General features: G+C 37.8%; 1 protein-coding gene across 5 annotated transcripts in view; it reads right to left on the minus strand.

Moving 5' to 3' along the window:
* The window catches only part of Tsc1 (TSC complex subunit 1), a 55,113-nt gene that overhangs the window by 32,850 nt on the left and 4,598 nt on the right, over window positions 1–17,665 (minus strand). For 3 of the 5 annotated variants that reach the window (XM_026395598.2, XM_026395599.2, XM_026395597.2), the window contains exon 2: window positions 13,605–13,667. The exons of the other annotated variants lie outside the window; for them this stretch is intronic. The gene's annotated coding sequence lies outside the window, so the exon portion shown is untranslated. The remainder of the gene's footprint in view (window positions 1–13,604; window positions 13,668–17,665) is intronic. 5 annotated transcript variants of the gene reach the window in all.

Genomic DNA, 17,665 nt, shown 5'->3' on the forward strand with positions numbered 1-17,665 from the left:
TGAAGCAAGGAGAGCTCTATGGTATGCATCAGAGAGGAGCCTAAGACAAGATACCATTCACAACTGGTCACTGCAGCAAATGAACACTAGGCTTTATGCCTACCTCTGATTCTACCTTGGCTTCTGGCTGAGGCTATGTTTGTACTTCAAACGGATCTAAAAACTAGACAAAAAGTTTCCACAAAAAGAACAATAAGCATACTACTCTCTTGATGACCCTCCCAACAATGTCTAAAAGTTAGAATAGCTGGTTAGGCCACACTTTAGTTACCCAACACCCTCTGTGAGCAGGGGTCATTTCTGTTTCACCACACACTCTTCATCACAGACATCTATTCTATACCCAAAGGCTCACAGACAGACCATCAGAACAAATCATGAAAGCTCGGCTCTTCACAAAAGGGGAGCAACTGCCTTATCTTTATGTACAAAAAGCAGCTCATTCCCCAAGTGTTCCTATACACATTTATGGCTGATTTCCGCTGCCAAGTTAGGTCTCTAAAACTTATTTTTGGAAAGGAATGAGACATTTATAAGACAGGATCTACGTGCCTTTTACAACCATCCCTGTGTATCTCTTTACGCTACTACAGGGTGACTGGCACTTCTGTCAGCATGGTACAGGAAGGGAAACAGACATCAAGCCCTTTGCTCAGGGTCACAGAGCAAGGAAGAGGCAAAATCAGGCAAGACCTAATATTTGAACCCAGATCTGACTCCAAAGTCCCAACAAGCCCTAAATTGACATCAGATTAACTTAGGATTTTGATCATCACTGCAACTATGAGGTAAGCAGGAATTGCCTTTATTTTATAAATGGGAATATTGCTATCCAAAAAAGGCTAGATAATTTTACCAAAGTCAGACAGTAACATCTAACTTCAATAGTCCAACTCCCAAATCAATGATTAGCGATGCCCTTTGCAGCCATATAAAAACATTTTCTTATCTGCTTTCCTTTCAGTTAGGTAATACACAGTTCCAAAGCTGTAGAATGCATCAAATCAACCAGGGATGCATATTAGAAATGTAATGTTCTGGGACCATTCCAAAATGGAACTGGGGGCTCAATCATCTATACTTTCCTAAGGACCCCAGGTGATGCTTAAGGAGGTGATATTCAGGCCTGTTTGAAACACTATGCTAAAGAAAGACCCAGCTAAACAGTTAAGCTTCATCTGCAAGGATGCCGAATTAGCAGGGCCCCAAGAAACTGTCAGGTATTAACTCACTGTGCTCACACTTAATTAGAATCCAGTGACACTTACCGATTTGGCTATTGGTGAGTCAAAAGATTCATTGGAAAAATCAACTGAAATGCATAAATGTATTTCTGAAAGCAAATCATAAATATAGGAAGTTGCTGGCTCATACCCAAAAGTATAAATCTTACAGTTAAATCACAAAGGAAATCAACTTCAAAGTGCTCAGAAATACAACTGGCAAGAATCTACTGTGAAAGTACAAAACTGAAAATAGAAAAGAAAATCATCTTATTGTGAACTGGATTACATCTACAAATGAGGACAAGGCCAACCTATCAAGCCTCACCGCTCACTAAGGACTAAGCGAGTGAGGGTGCAGAGGTGGGGCACAGTACCTGCTGCGCTCTCAGTCACCAGCACCACATGTCATCATGAAAATCACCAGTCAAAAGCTTTGGGTTGCCACTTTCAAGATAGCCTTTTAAGAGCACATTTCTCTAGCCATATTTATTTCTACTTTGGGTAAATCACAAATGATTCTCAATTAGTGATAAAGAATACAGTTCATAAATCTGAAAGTTATCCTGCCCCCTGGTTTGGTTTTATTCCAATAAAATTGCTACTTACCTACTCTAAGTCTAGTGAGATTTTTATGTTTGCCTTCTGAGTGTTCAAAAGACAACAATGTCAGATCTGGTCTTCCCAATGCAGGCTGCTCCTGAGCACAGAGTGACAGGAGCTCAATTTTAAACAAAGATGGCAACCATCCAGCCAAAGTGCTGAGAGTCAGGGACCTAGCTGGTTTTTCAGTTTTTAACTGTAATTTAGGTGAAAAGTCTGTTTTTGGCAGTTTTCTCTTTGCAAATGGTTTATAGAATGCTAAAATAAGGTTTTACTCTAAAACACATTAGGATATTTTTGGCAACAAGATTTTTCTCCTTGGTTCTCAACTTTTTACCCATATTTTTTAATCCCCAGGAAAAAGACAAATCTTAGGCTTCTTGTGAGACCCTTTGTATATGTAACCTCAGTTCAAGCATTTCTGATATTCTAAAAATCCCCCAAGAGTTAAATTATAAGCTTTGGAATCAGTCACAAAATTGGAACATTTCTTTTTAAACTTACTCAAATACTTCTCAGGGCATACTAACCTTCAGGTGTGAAGCATGGAAGGCAGACTTAGCCAGTGCAATGAAGAACTACATGCTCTAGTGGAACAACGCATAGGTTCAGTGGGGACACAAAGGAGGGAAGGGAGCAGCTCAGCTGGACACAGTGTTGCATACTTGCTAAACACACCTTATAGCCTGTGGAGAGCTGGCACCACAGACACACTGAAGCACCCACTACAAACAGCTAGACAAAGTTGGGTTACAGGGGTGCAACTTTATGGTTTATATATTGTCCTTGGCTCCTTGCATTCTCTTTCTCTGCTTCCTGGCTACCATGAGCTGAGTGAGTAGCTTTCCTCTGACACGCCCTTCCTCCCTGTTGTCTCACTCAGGCCCAGAACAATGGAGTTGGGCGACCATGGACTAAGACACCTGAAACTGTGAGCCCAAAATAAGCTTTTCCTTCTTCAAGTTGTTCTTTTCAGGTAATTTGGTCACAGCAATGAAAAGCTAACACACACTACTCTTAAGTGTCTAATCCTGACCTTTTCAAACACATTAAAACTGGTCCTTGCTCAGGGCCTTTGCACTTGGTGTTCTATATCTGGAATGCTCTCCTCTCATATCCTTGTATAGCTAACTCAGGTCTCTGCTTAAAATGTCAGCATTTCAGAATCACCTCTGCTGACAGCCTGATCTTAAACAGCAGGGGGTCTATTAGTTACAATGTTGGAATAAAATATACTTTCTAACCATGAGGAATCTTTTAAAAATTGTTATATTACACATACTAATTGTACCAAATGATGGGTTTCACTGTGGCATTTCCATACACGCACAAGGAGCTTTGATCATGCTCCTCCTTTTCCTCCCTTTTCCACCCACTCTATCCCCAGCAAGACCAATATTCCCTCTTTTGTTTCCACACATGAGAGAAAACATGCAATATTTATCTTCTTGGGTCTGGCTTATTTTACTTATCATGATGTCTTCCAGCTCCATCTATTTCCATGCAAATGGCAGAATTTCATTCTTTACAGCTGAATACCCCATTGTATATATACACATGCCATTTTTTAATCCATTCATCTGCTGATGGGCATTTGGGATGATTCCATATCTTGGCTACTATAATGATGCCACAATAAACACGGGTACACAGGTGTCTCTTTCGTATGCTGAGTTAACTCCTTCAGATATGTACCCAGGAAAGTTACAGCTGAGTCATACAGTAGTTCTATGTTTAGTTTTGAGGAACCTCCATACTGTTTTCCATAGTGGCTATACTGATTTACATTCCCACAACCAGTGTGGGAGTTCCTTTTCCTCCACAACCTCACAAGCATTCACTAATGTTTTTCAATAACAGCCATTCTAAGATACAATCTCAATGTAGTTTTGATTTGCATTTCTCTGACGGCTAAAGATATTGAGCATTTTTTCATATAATTTGGCCATGTGTAAATTCTCAAGTTTCTATCCAGATCATCTGCCCACATATTAATAGATTGTTTTGTTTTGGCTAAGTTTTTTGTATATTCTGGATGCTAATCCTGTCAGATGAATTATTGGCATTCTGTGGGTTGTCCCCTTCCTCTGTTGATGATTTGTGGTGCAGCTTTTTAATTTGAGGTAATCCCATTCATCAATTCTTATTTTTGCTTCCTGGGCTACTGGAATCCCAACTCTGCCTACACCAGGATCTTGCAGTGTTGCCTGCTTTCCTCTAGAAGTTTTAAAGATTCAGATCTTACATTAAGCTCTTTAACCCACTCTGCGCTGACTTTTGCACAGGGTGAAAGTGAGGCGGCTTCAGTCTTCCACTCTTGCATGCTGTTTCCCAGCACCCTTTGTTATAGAGGCTCTCCTTTCTAATGTATATTTTTGGCATCTCTTCATCTCAAGAATCAACTGGCTAAAGATGAATGGATTTCTTGGTCTATTGTTCTGTTCACTGTCCCATAAGTCTGTATTTATGCTAATATCATGCTGTCTTATCACTACAGCTCTGAAGTTAGTTTTGAAATCAGGTATAGTGTTACCTCCAGCATTGTTCCTTTTACTCAGGATGACCTTAGCTATTTAAGGTCTTTCAGTTTCCATAGGAATTTTAGGACTTTTTTCCCCCTAGTTTTGTGCAGAAAGTCGCTGATATCTTGACAGGAATTGCACTGAATCTGCAGATCACATTGGGTAGTTTTAACAATATTAATTCTCCTAATCCATGAATATAAGCTATCTTTGTACCTTTGAATGTCTTCTTTAATTTCTTCAGTGCTCTGTAATTTCATTGTAGAGGTTTTTCACATCTTTAGATTTATTTCTAGATATCATGCATGTGCACACGCGCGCGTCTGTGTGTGTATATGTGGTGTAATGTGAACGTGACTGCTTTCCTAACTTCTTAGCAAGTTTGTAACTGGTATATAGAAGTTACTAATTTTTTAATGTTGAGTTTATGTCCTGCTACTTTACTGAAATTGTTTATCAGTTCTAAAAGTCTTTTGGTGGAGTCTTTTGGGTTTTCTGTTATATATTCATATCTTCTGCAAACAGGGATAATTTGACTTTCTCCTTTCCTATTCATATGGTTTTTATTTCCTTCTCATCTGATTTTTCTGGCTAGAATTTCTAGTACTATATTGAATAAGAATGGTGAGAAATAGACACCCTTATCTTAAACCTGATACTTAGAGGAAATGTTTTCAGTTTTCCCCTATCCAATATATTGGCTACTGGTTTATCACATAGAACCCTTATTATGGTGTGATACAATCCTTCTATATTTATTCAGAGCTTTTATCACAAAGAGATGTTGATCTTCATCAAAGGCTTTTGATGCATTTATTGAGATGATTGGGGAGGGGTGTTGTTGTTATTGCTTTGTTTTGTTTTTGTTTTGTGGTGGTGGGGATTGAACCCTGGGCTTTACGCATGTAAGGCAAGAACTCTACCGCTAAGCCACATTCCCAGACCTGATTATTATTATATTACCTGTTTTATTATTGATTATGTGCTGTATTACATTTATTGACATGCATATATTGAACCATTGTAACAAAACCAACTTGACCACGGCATATGCTCTTTTAAATGTGTTATTGAATTTGATTTACAAGTAATTCATTGAGGACTTTGAAATCTTTGTTCACCAGGGATACTGCTCTATAATTTTCTTTCTTTGTTGTGTCCTTGAGAGATTTTGATAGAAAGATATCACTGGCTTTGAAGAATGAAATTAAGGTTCCTTCTCTATTTTATGGAAGAATTTGAGGAACATGGGTATAAAATTCTTTCTTAAAAGTCTGGTATAATTCAGCAGTGAATTCCTCCAGTCCTAGGCTTTGCTTTGTTGGAAGACTTTTTACTACTGTTTATTATTGATCTTCTTATTTAGTTATTATTGATGTATTTAGTTTTTTTAATGTTCTCCTGATTCAATTTCAGTAGGTTATATGTGTCCAGAAATGTGTTCATGTCTTCTAGATTTTTCAATTTATTGGCATATAGTTTTTCTTTTTTCCCCTTATATTTTTAAAAATTTTGTTTTAATTAGTTATACATGACAATAGAATACATTTATGCACTTTGATATATCATACATAGATGGGATATAATTTCTCATTTTTCTAAGTGTACATGTTGCAGAATCATATTGGTCATGTAGTCACATATATACATACAGTAATAATGTCTGTTTTATACTATTATCTTTCCTATCCCCACATCCCATCCCCTTCCTTCCCATCACTTCCCTCTACCTAATCTAAGGTAATGCTATTCTTCCCTAGTGCCCACCGCCTTACTGTGAATTAGCATCTACATATTAGAGAAAACATTTGGCCTTTGGTTTTATGGGATTGGCTTATTTCACTTAGCATGATATTCTCCAACTCCAACCATTTACTGGCAAATGCCTTAAAATCACTCTTTTTAAAGCTAAGTAATATTCCATTGAGTATATATACCACATTTTCCCCCCACATTTTTTATTGGTGCATTAGTTACATATAATGATGGGATTTGTTGTTACATATTTCTAAATGCACATAATAGGCATAGTGTTTTTCAAAATATTCCTTAATGATGCTTTGAATTTCAGTGCTATCTCTTATGATGACACCTTTTTTCATCTCTAATTTATTTGGATCTTTATTCTTCTGGGTTATATAAAAGTTTGTCAATTTTGTTTATCTCTTCAAAGAACCAATTCTTACATTCATTGATCCTTTGATTATTCTTTTAGTCTCTACTTCATTCATTTCTGCTCTCATCTTTATTTCTTCTACTGATTTGGGGTTGGATTTGTCTTGATTTTCTTTTTTTTTTTTTAATTTTAAACATTAAAAAAACTTTTGTCAGTGGATCTTTATTTTATTTATTCATATGCAGTACTGAGAATCAAACCCAGGGCCTCACAGATGCTAGGTAAGCACTCTATCACTGATATACAATCCCAGTCCTCCCCATATTTTTTATTGGTACATTTAGTTGTATGTACTGATAAAATTTGTTGTTACATATTCATACTGCACACAATATATAACAGTATAATTTAGCCAATATCACCCCACAGCTGTTCTTGGTTTTCTAAGACCTTGATATGCATTATTAATGAAGTTTTTAAAAATGTAAACGCTGATATAAAATTTCCTTAGTATTGCTTTTGCTGAATCCCACAGATTTTGGTACCCTGTGTTTCATTTGCATTTAATTCAAAGAACTTTTAAATTCTCCTTACTTCATCAATGACCCTCTGTTCATTCAAACATATCAATCTCCATGTTTATATATTTCTTCAGTGTCTCTTAGTGATGATTTCTAGTTTCATTCCATTGTAATTATGTCAGACGCAAGGAATTATTTCAATTTTGTGAATTTAGTAAGAACTGATTTGTAGCCTAATACATAGTCTTATTTTGGAAATTTCCATGTGCCAATGTGAAAAATGAATGTTATACACCCATTGGATGAACACTCTGTAGATGTCTGTTAAGTCCTTTTGATCTACAATGTCACTTGATGTCTCTAGTTTGATGTTCTTTGTCTGCATAATCTATCTATCGGTGACAGCAGAACACCAAAGTCACCCACTAGTATTATTTGGGGGCCTAACTTACCTTTTATGTTTAGTAATATTTGTTTTATGAAATTGGATGCTGAGGGGCTGGGGCTGGGGCTCAGTGGCTGAGCATTCCCTTCACACGCGTGAGGCACTGGGTTCAATCCTCAGCACCACATACAAAAATAAATAAATAAAACAAAGATAAAAAAAAAAAAAGAAAGAAAGAAATTGGATGCTGACATTCAGTACATATATAGTTGTTATATCTTCCTGATGTATTCTTTGGTAAATATATAGTGACATTGTCTCTTCTGATTCTGTCAGATATATGCATAGCTACTCCTGCTTGCTTTCTGATTCCATTTGCTTTAGATTATCTTTTTCATCCTTTCACTTTCAGTTTATGTAAGTCTTCACAGTTTCTTATACACACCAGATTATTAGATCTAATTTTTTAATCCAATCAGTCTGTGTCTTTTTAATTGAAGAATTAAAGTCATTTCACAAGCCAGGTTCAGTGGTGCAGCCTGTAATCCCAGAGATTGGGACACTGAAGCAGGGGGATGACAAGTTCCAGGCCAGCCTCAGCAATTTAGTAAGACCCTTTCTCAAAATAAAAAGGCTGGGGGTGTAACTCAGTGGTAGAGTGCTCCTAGGTTCAATCCAAAGAACAGAAAGAAAAAGAGAAAAAGAGAGAGGCATAGGGAAGGAGGGAGGGAGGGAGGCAGGGAAGAAGAGTGAGTTAGTTTACACACCGTTATTGTTGAAAGATATGACTTCTGCTGAGAAATCTATTGTAGAAAGTTTTTGTTTTGTCTTTTCTTTTTTCTGGTCAAATCTATTTGGAATTCTACATGCCTCCTGAACCTGGGTGTCCATGTCTTTCCCAATATTTGGGAACTTTCTGCTATTATTTTATTGAATACATTTTCTATGCCCTCAGTACATAGCTTTCTCCTTCTGGCATATTAATTATATGAACATTTAATTTTTAATGGTGTCCCAGAGATCTTGTATATTCCCTTTGTTCTTTTTTTTTCTTTATTGCTATCTGAACATAATATTTTGGTAGAGTCATCTTCAAGTTCCAATATTCTGCTTCATTTGGTCTGTTGAGACTTTCAACTGAGTCTTTTTTTTTTTAATCTGATTGAGCTTTTAATTGCAACATTTCTGTTTGATTCTTTTTCAAAATCTCCATCTCTACTGAATTGTTCATTCATATCCTGCGCACTGTCCTCCTTAATTCATCTGTTCTCTTAGATTTAAAAATCATTCTTTGAATTTTATCCATGTCAGTATCTTTGGACTCTGTTACTCTGGAGTTATAAACTTTAGTAGTAATGTTATTACCTTGTTTTTCCATATTTCTTGTGGTTCTATGTTGAGATCTGTACATCTCTTGGGATGTAGACCTTTTCTATTTTTATACAGTGGTCTTGCCATATGTACTGCCTTTCTTCTGTCAGTGTGACCTAGAGTATAGGTTTGTTGTATAACACTGAATAATTTCCCTGTAGTTTCTTTGGTTGATCTGTGGGTTTGGCACAGAGTGTACCATATCAGGGTTGGGGAGACCCATGGTACCTGGAAGACAAGACTGGGGACACTCTGGTACTTCAGGAAGATGTGGTGTGAGCAGCACAGTATGTGGGATGTACTCTGTGTTTACACCTATTATGGAGTGTTAGCCTGTATCAGGAAATGGGGGTTTACACATAGCTGTTACTTGAAAGAAATTCTGATGCTGGTTCCTCAAGTTGTGTTGAAGGGCCTGAAGCTTTTGTCTTGTGATTGGAGACTGGTACAGCTCTAGGTACTTCACAGCAAGGGGCAGGAGTAGGAATCACAATTCCCCATCTGTGGGACTCACCTTCAGATTTATCAGCCCTTGTTATGGTTTAGATATGAGGTGTCCACCAAAAGCTCATGTGTGAGACAATGCAAGAAAGTTTAGAGGTGAAAGGATTGAGTTAAGATAGCCTGGACCTAATCAGTGCATTAAAACAGTTGAATGGGTTAACTAGGTGGTACTATAGGTAGGTAGGTAGAGTGTGGCTGGAAGAGTGGGTCCTGGAAGCATGCTTTGGGGGTATATATTTTGTCCCTGGTGAAGGGAATGGTCTCTCTGCTTCTTGACTGTCATGTCCTGAGTTCCTTCCCTTCTCCATACCCTTCTGCTATAATGTTCTGCCTCACCTCAAGACCAGAGCAATGAAGTTAGCCTGTGACCTCTGAAACTGTGAGCGCCAAATAAACTTTTCCTTCTCTACATTTGTTCTTGTCAGGTCTTTTGGTCACAGTGACAAAAACAGCCCTACTCAATCTGATCAGGTATGGCTGCCATTGATGTAGAGGACCTGTATAGATATACCGTCATTAACCACTGTTTTTCCTCTCTGCTACTACATGGGGTTATCTGCCCAGGAACCAGACCTCAGTCGCCTACAAGTGCCAGCTCATGGATGGATCAACAGCCAGGAGTTTTTGTCCCCCCACCCTTCTTTTCTTTAAATACAGTGTCTTCCAGGGTTTCAGCAGGACCAGAGATGGGCAGAACTAGGCTTAATTCCTGAGCTGGCTTGCACCAAATTTACACTCTACAACTGGTCATCATATTTGATCATACAGAACATTTATGATCTCAACAAACATGGAAAGTAGGGATTTAGCAAAGTTCAATTTCAATATCTTTATTCATCCAAAATCTGATATTTGGCTTTGGCTTCTAACTGTGGAAGGTCTTAAGGCTGAACAGTTAGCTGCCTCAGTGGCAATTCTAGCATCCTTCACCTTGTGTGTGTGATAAATAATTTTTATGTTCATGTCACTACCATTATACCTATCTACAAAACATCAGTAATGGGGATTAGGAAGAATTTAGAATGTTCATCAGAAAGTTTAATGGTAGATCAACACCTGAGTATTCATGAAATATAAAGTGAAATATCCAAGTCCAATTAGATGAGTCCTGTATCTCATACGTTGAAATTCTATCAGTTTAAATATAAAAGATATTTCTTATGAAAGTAAAGAGCTCAATTAACGATATATGTGAGTTTTATGTTAAAAAATGAAGATCACTAAATGTAAAGAATATTAAAAGAGTGATTTAGCTAGATAACTTTGCAAATAACAGTATATGCTGTTTCAGTCAAATGTTTACAACAATTTAAATAACTCAGTTATAAAACAGATACTATCTTTTTTTTTTTTTTTGGAACCAGGGACTGAACCCAGGGTCATTTAATCACTGAACTACATTGCTAGCCCTTTTTATTTTTTATTTTGAGTCACAGTCTTGCTAAGTTGCTGAGGTTGGCTTTGAACCTGAGATCCTCCTGCCTCAGCCTCCCGGTAGGATTATAAACGTGTGCTACTGTGCCTGGCTGCTAAAGTATATCTTAAGTCTAACTTTCACATAACTGTTCTCCAATATTATTACAAACAAAATAAATAACCTTTAAGAACTGCATTTAATTTGCAGTTTCACAACCAAAGAGTCACATTTAAGACTATGAGAATGAATTCAAATGTTGACCTTTTCATCTCAATGTTATATAAAAAAATTATAAACAAAAAAATCTATAATCACAATCAATGACATCCATAAGTCATTTTTAAGTTAAACATAGGTTCAATCCCCAGCATAACAAAAAAGCAAAACAAAGCACAACAAAAAGAATATCAAAAGTATGAAGAAAAAATTGTTGAGAAAAAAAATGAAAATACAAAACACATTTTACATTCACTAGCCAAATTTTAAAATACACTTCACAAAAATGCAAAAATGCTACAAGACAATTTCTTATCATTTTTGAGAGGGGATGAGGAAGTTCTGTGGACTGAACCCATGGCCTGGTGCACGTTGGGTAAACACTGTTCCACTGAGCTACATTCCCAGTCTAGTTTCTTGTAGTTTTGCATCCATGGAGACAAAGCATCCACAAAGAGGTTTGCCAAAATGACCACTAAACATTGCCAGCAATTTTTAGTAGTTGAAGATGAAGAATCTTTGAGGCCTTCCAAGCTATCAATCTCAGGCAGAAGGATGCTTCTAGAAACTTCCACTAAAAATCCTCCTGAACGCTGTTTTGTCCAAGAAAACTGATGATGGGACCAAGGATGCCAGCCAGAGAGGTACCAGACACAGTCAGCCCAGCATGTAGCAGCACTCTCCAATGGCTTTTCCTAGCCTCAAATTTCAAACTTTTAAAACCTAACTACTAAAATGTAATATAACATAGTCATGAAAGATGTTTTAATAAAATCTGAAATTTATTTTTATATCTAGAATTTATATTTTATGATGTTGTTACTCCACTTGGGCACCAATGACCTGAACACTTGACCCTGATCTGGGGTTAAAGTTCATATTAAATGAACCTTTAAAAAAAAATGGAGTATGAAAAAAGCCACAAAATTTAAAAATGAAAAGTCAAACTTAGGGCTGGGGATATGGCTCAAGCAGTAGCACGCTTGCCTGGCATGCATGCGGCCCGGGTTCGATCCTCAGCACCACATACAAGCAAAGATGCTGTGTCCGCCTAGAACTAAAAAATAAATGTTAAAAATAAATTCTCTCTCTCTCTCTCTCCTCTCTTAAAAAAAAAAAAAAGAAAAGTCAAACTTAGAAAGCTTTCCCCATTTACAAGGGAACAATACTTCCTATCACCTACAATATTTAGTAAGTCCCTGTTTATAAACTAACAGATTGTTAAGCAACAAGTCTTAGCCTTATTTCACAATTCCTATGACACATGTGAGGTGACGGTGAACAGTAAGAGGCAGACCACTGAACCAAAAATGACTCACATTAGCAGTCTATGCATAAAGACAGTAGACCAAACACCTCCCATCTTCCCTATGCCTTTCCTATATACACACAACTCTGTTATAACTGGCATTCTTGATGGTAAACTTGAAATTACAGTTCATTGATCAGTTAGGTGACTAAGACTAAATTCAGATCCACAAAAATTGTCAGAGCCTCGATATTTATGAAGCATACAGTTCTGGGGGTAAAATGATTAAAAACAAATTATTAATTCCTAAAAACAACTAAAACATATAATTTATCCCCCCAAAACTAATTTAAGACAATTAACAGATACAGCCATATTAAGATGTGAATGCTCAGACTTGGGCTACAATTCAGTGGCAGAGCACTTGCCTAGCATGTGTGAAGTACTGGGTTTAATCCTTAGCACCACATAAAAATAAACAAAGGCATTCTGTCCATCTACAACAACAAAAAGAGGTGTAAAAGCTCAGCCAGGCATGGCAGCACGCATGTAATCCCAGCAGCTCAGGAGGCAAGGCAGAAGGATCGCAAATTCAAAGCCAGCCTCAGCAATTTAGCGAGGCCCTAAGTACCTTAGTGAGACCCTGTCTCTAAATAAAATACGAAAAAGGATTGGGAATGTGGCTCAGTGGTTAAGCGCCCCCGGATTCATTCCCCAGTACCAAAAAAAAAAAAAAAAAAAAAGGGGCTGGGGATGTGGCTCAAGCGGTAGTGCGCTTGCCTGGCATGCGCAGGGCGCTGGGTTCGATCCTCAGCACCACATACAAATAAAATAAAGATGTTGTGTCCACCGAAAACTAAAAACAAATATTAAAAAAAAAAACTCTATCTCTTCTCTCTCTTTAAAAAAAAAAAAAAAAAAGATCCAAAAAAAAAGACTCACTTATCCATCCAGGATGAAGTCCCACACCAAGAAGGTTAAGGACAGGGGTCCAAGACATCACATTTGGTTTGCTGATATAAGCCAAATGGATTTCTAAGGCTCAATCAGTGTTGAGAACCTGTACTGGTTAAATGTCATGTCTTGGCAAACAGGCCTGAAATTATTTCATGGTTAGAACCAGGCTTTGCTGCTATACAAAAGCTATTTCTATCATAGGTCCAAAAAAGTGACTACCAATATGACCTCAGGAAAATTGCATAACATCTTTGAGCCCAATTCCTCACCTGTAAGTTGTGGATACACCAGAAGCATGCTGTGGAGAAGAAAACAAGTAACACACAGGATACACCTAGCACAGTGCCTGGCATTGAGTAAGCAATTAATAAATCAGAGGGGTCAGTGCCTGGCAGGCAGCTAAAACCATAAATGTGAAATCTTTCAATGCAAAGAAGCACCTGCTGCTAATACACCCATGGACAAGGTGAGTAATTCCATTCAACCTTCCCCCAACCACTAGGCTGCATTTATACCTTACCTGTTCTGAGGAAAATTGGTACTTCAGTTTCCAGTGTTCTCAACTTGGTGTCTTTCATGGTCACTGGAGGGAAAACACACACAAATATGTGCATAACAGTCTTACAATGGAGTAATGTTCATCTGGTACAACTCCTTCCTGCTCCATCCTGACAGAGAGCCATGTGGTTTCTACTGGAATGAACACTTATAATTATTGGAAGCATGTGTCTCAGCATTTCTGAGCAGCTCACTGCTAGAAAATTCTTTATATGTGCTGTGCTGAACTGGGAATCTCTGCCTTTTGTTAACCATTGGAGCTACAGGGGACTGGGCAAGACAAGCTCTAGAATAAGTTCCAAGTTGAAATCCAAGCTCTGCCACTTTTTAGTGGTGTAACTTTTAGCTATTTATCTTAAGTCTAATGTCTGACCTTGAGTCAACCTTACCTGTAAAGTGAGAATAATAGCACCAACCTTATAAGATCATTCAAGATTAACTGAGATGACACATCTTATTGGAGGACTTTGAGGCAGTCCCACAGGAAGGACAGTAAGAGGCACAAAGCACTGGGTGGACCTGAATCGCCTTCTCACCCCCACCCCCTACACCCTGGCTTACGCACCTTTCAATTTCTCAGCCAAGCTGCATCACATACCCACCTGAGGACTATGCACACCTGTCCCTGTGCCCTGCCACCTCCTAAACTAACTCTTTATCCTGAAGGTATCAACTTAAAACACTTACTTCACCAGAGAAGCCTGCCTAGGTCTCGTCTTCCCCAACTCCCACCTCCAGACTAGGTCTTACGTCCCTTACTGCAGCCCAATTAATATGTGGAATTCGTTTTTGGAAAAATTTAAGTTGCACTTTGAAGAAACTATAGCTGATTCTATACTCTAGGAGCTACCACAGTGTCTGCTTGTTGACTGAATGATTAAGAGTTAGAATATTTCCTAGATAAATAAGCCTAATTCTGCCTTTAAGCAGCACTAAGTCTAATCCTTCTGATAGGCATAAAATACTTGTGAACAGCTATTTCTCAACTTTCTTCCTCTTTTTACCCTACTTTCTGTCAAATTATCTCATTATTCATGTTAAATGAGTATATATAAATACACTCCAGTCTGCTTTAAAAATATTAGCCCTTCAATTATGTTTAGAAATGATCTGATCCACAAGACTGTAAACTCCACTGAGGACAGAGGGCATCTGTTTAGGACACTGAAGCCTATCTTGGCATACAAGAGGCAAAAATACAAAGTTCAGGTCCTTAATCTCATTAACTTTTTAATCACCATTCACAGGCTAAATATACAGAATGGAAGGGGGGCCTCATATACTATATACACCAATTGCACTGAACTCAGAAGAGACTAGAAACAAACTCTAAGATTTAAAATCCTGATCAAAGTCAAACAGGAGGACAAAGCAACTCTATAACAATTAAAATCTTTCACTCCAGATGACAGGGTAATAATAGTTCCACGTGGAGCACATTCGGGAACTTCATGCCAATGGTCCTCAGAAATCCCTGCAAGCATGTAAGGCCACTGCTGCAGGCTGGCCAGCCCTTCAGAGGAATCAGCCTGGCCACCCTTGCTCCACCAAGTCAGAGAGCTGCAACTGGTGCTGTGTTCCCTCATCTCAGAATCTTTAAATCTGCTGTTAGCTCAGGAAGTCATGTTGACTTCCTCTTACAATTAATCCCAATTGGATCTTTAACCTGAAAAGAAATATCTAAGGCAAGGGTAAAATTAGCATACACCAAGAAGAGACCTTGCCCAGACAAGATCACTGAGCAAGATAAAGTAACTACCAGTGGAAAGCAAACAAGGTTTTCTCCAGTGCTCAACACTAAGACTCAACATCTTAATCATCACAATTAAAAAAAAAAAAAAAGTAATGGGACTTAACCAACATAATTTTTCATGCTGTCACCATTATTTATATTTTAAGTGTTCATTTACTTATTTACTTATATATACACCCTGCCCTTCGGGGGTACTACTGGGTACCAGCATTCAGATCAATGAAGTGAGATATAATGTGTGAACCTACCTGGAAATGAGGAATATTGATGTTAACACCTGTTAGAACATAATTACATCAACTCTCATTCTTCCAAAACCAAATGAAAAAAGAAACATCCCAAAATCTAGGTTTCTCCCTTTTTGCTATCTGCTCCAAAAGTTTTCTTCTCACCTATATGAAACATTGTAACTTCACTCCTATAAGCAGTCTTTTTGAATATAAAGAGCAGGTTTGAGAGGAAAGATGAGGGCTCCATGCTTTTGGTATTCTTCAATTAAACAGAAGGAACATACAGGTCCATTTGTTTTCACAGTTAATATAATTAATTTCATTCTTTAGGTGCTTGTAGATGGATAGCTTATATACCTGGGATTACACGTGTACTTCAGAGTAAAAGCCACAGCTTTCATGAGCAGAATCTGTACCTGCCCTAGACAAGATGCATTATGAGTGCTGCAAGGGCTAAGAGCTAGGAATAACTTTATGAAATGCTAGTGGCAGGCACCTAAATGCCTTTAGTTAGTATTCTAGCTGAAATTATGAGCTGAATATTCAGATATTTGGAAAACCAGTGTTGTGATGTGTGGCCTAGAAAACTAATCCCCCGGCTTCCCGAGGACTGTGACTGACATAAAAGCGGTAACTGCATATCAAATCACCTAAGAGAGTTTTGTACACATTTGTCTATAATGTACAAAGGCAACTGCAGATATGTGAAGGTAGGTATTTCTTCACTTTAACTTGTTTCCTATATTCAAGTTTTTAGCTTCAAGAATCCAAAGACAATTCACACAGATTCACACACAAATGGACTATTGCATCATAAAAGTACAGCCTAGATAGAGCAGAAACATTACACTGTTGTGTTTATGTTCAGCTCTGGTTCGTGAACTCTCAGGTGATTTCTTAGAGTAATATTCTAACAATTGAACCAAGTTGCCTTCAGCACTAATGCACTAATGGTAAAATACTTGGTTCAATTTTTTCTTCTTATGGATGCACAGATAACAAAGGGTAGAAAATACTGGAAGACGGGGCAAGAAATCTGCTGCACTTAGTATGTGAGAGTAAAACAGCTGATGGCCAAAGGTGCCAGAATGTGTAGGCAAGAACAATTTAAACTGTCTCAGCAGTTACTCTCTTCTCAAGGTCACAGGATCTGGGGCAGGAGGGCTCCAACTTGCCAGACTCTCTATTCAAAATTTCTGTCCTTTGGCACCTTGACAGACAGTTCACTAAAGTTCATATCTTATTCCAAAGGTGATGAATCCTCTAGCAATGTACCTGTGGGTCCAGATTTTGGTAAGGTGCATCTCTTCCAATAATATTACTTACATCCTGATTTTCTATTAGCATGAATAAAATTATATACCAAATATGCAGCCAGAGAGATATCATGTATGTTTCATAAAGTCACCATGTCAGAATTGAGGCTTCTGTAGGTTTCAAGTTTATAGGATCAAAATAGAAATATTTTAGGGTAGAAAGACACCAGGTTTGACAATCTAGAACAGTGGTTCTCACACCACCAGCATCAGCATCACCTGGGAATTCGTTAGAAATGCAAATTTTTGGGCCCTGTCCCAGATTTCTATATCAGAAACTGAGGGAGCGAAGGCTTTGAGGTGCTTCTGATGCCCACTATGATTAAGAATCACTGGCCTACAAAGAAGATAGAGGGAAGAAGGCAAGAAACATCATTCATTCATTCATTCACATCTGCTTTGAAGCTCAAAAGGGAAAAAAATATATATAAACCTTGGGAAACTAATAGAATTCTGCCAGGTGCAAAGAAATAGACTGAATGCCAAGCCTGAGAAGCAGCTTGCAGGTTGTATATCCAAGTTCTTCACTTCTCTTTTACTGTGGCATCTAAGGTTGAATTTTCCAGTAAAGTGTAAAAAATCTTCCACTACAAAAGTTTAGTAAGATGGTTGGTGACACAAATAACACACAAGTTCACTTTGAAAAGACTTAAGCCTTCCTACCTACTGGTTTAAAGAAACCTGTTTCATACAACTCAGGTCCTTTTTTAAAAGCAATAATCCA

Source organism: Urocitellus parryii, chromosome 4 (assembly GCF_045843805.1).
Source record: "Urocitellus parryii isolate mUroPar1 chromosome 4, mUroPar1.hap1, whole genome shotgun sequence".
NCBI classification, from domain to species: domain Eukaryota; kingdom Metazoa; phylum Chordata; class Mammalia; order Rodentia; family Sciuridae; genus Urocitellus; species Urocitellus parryii.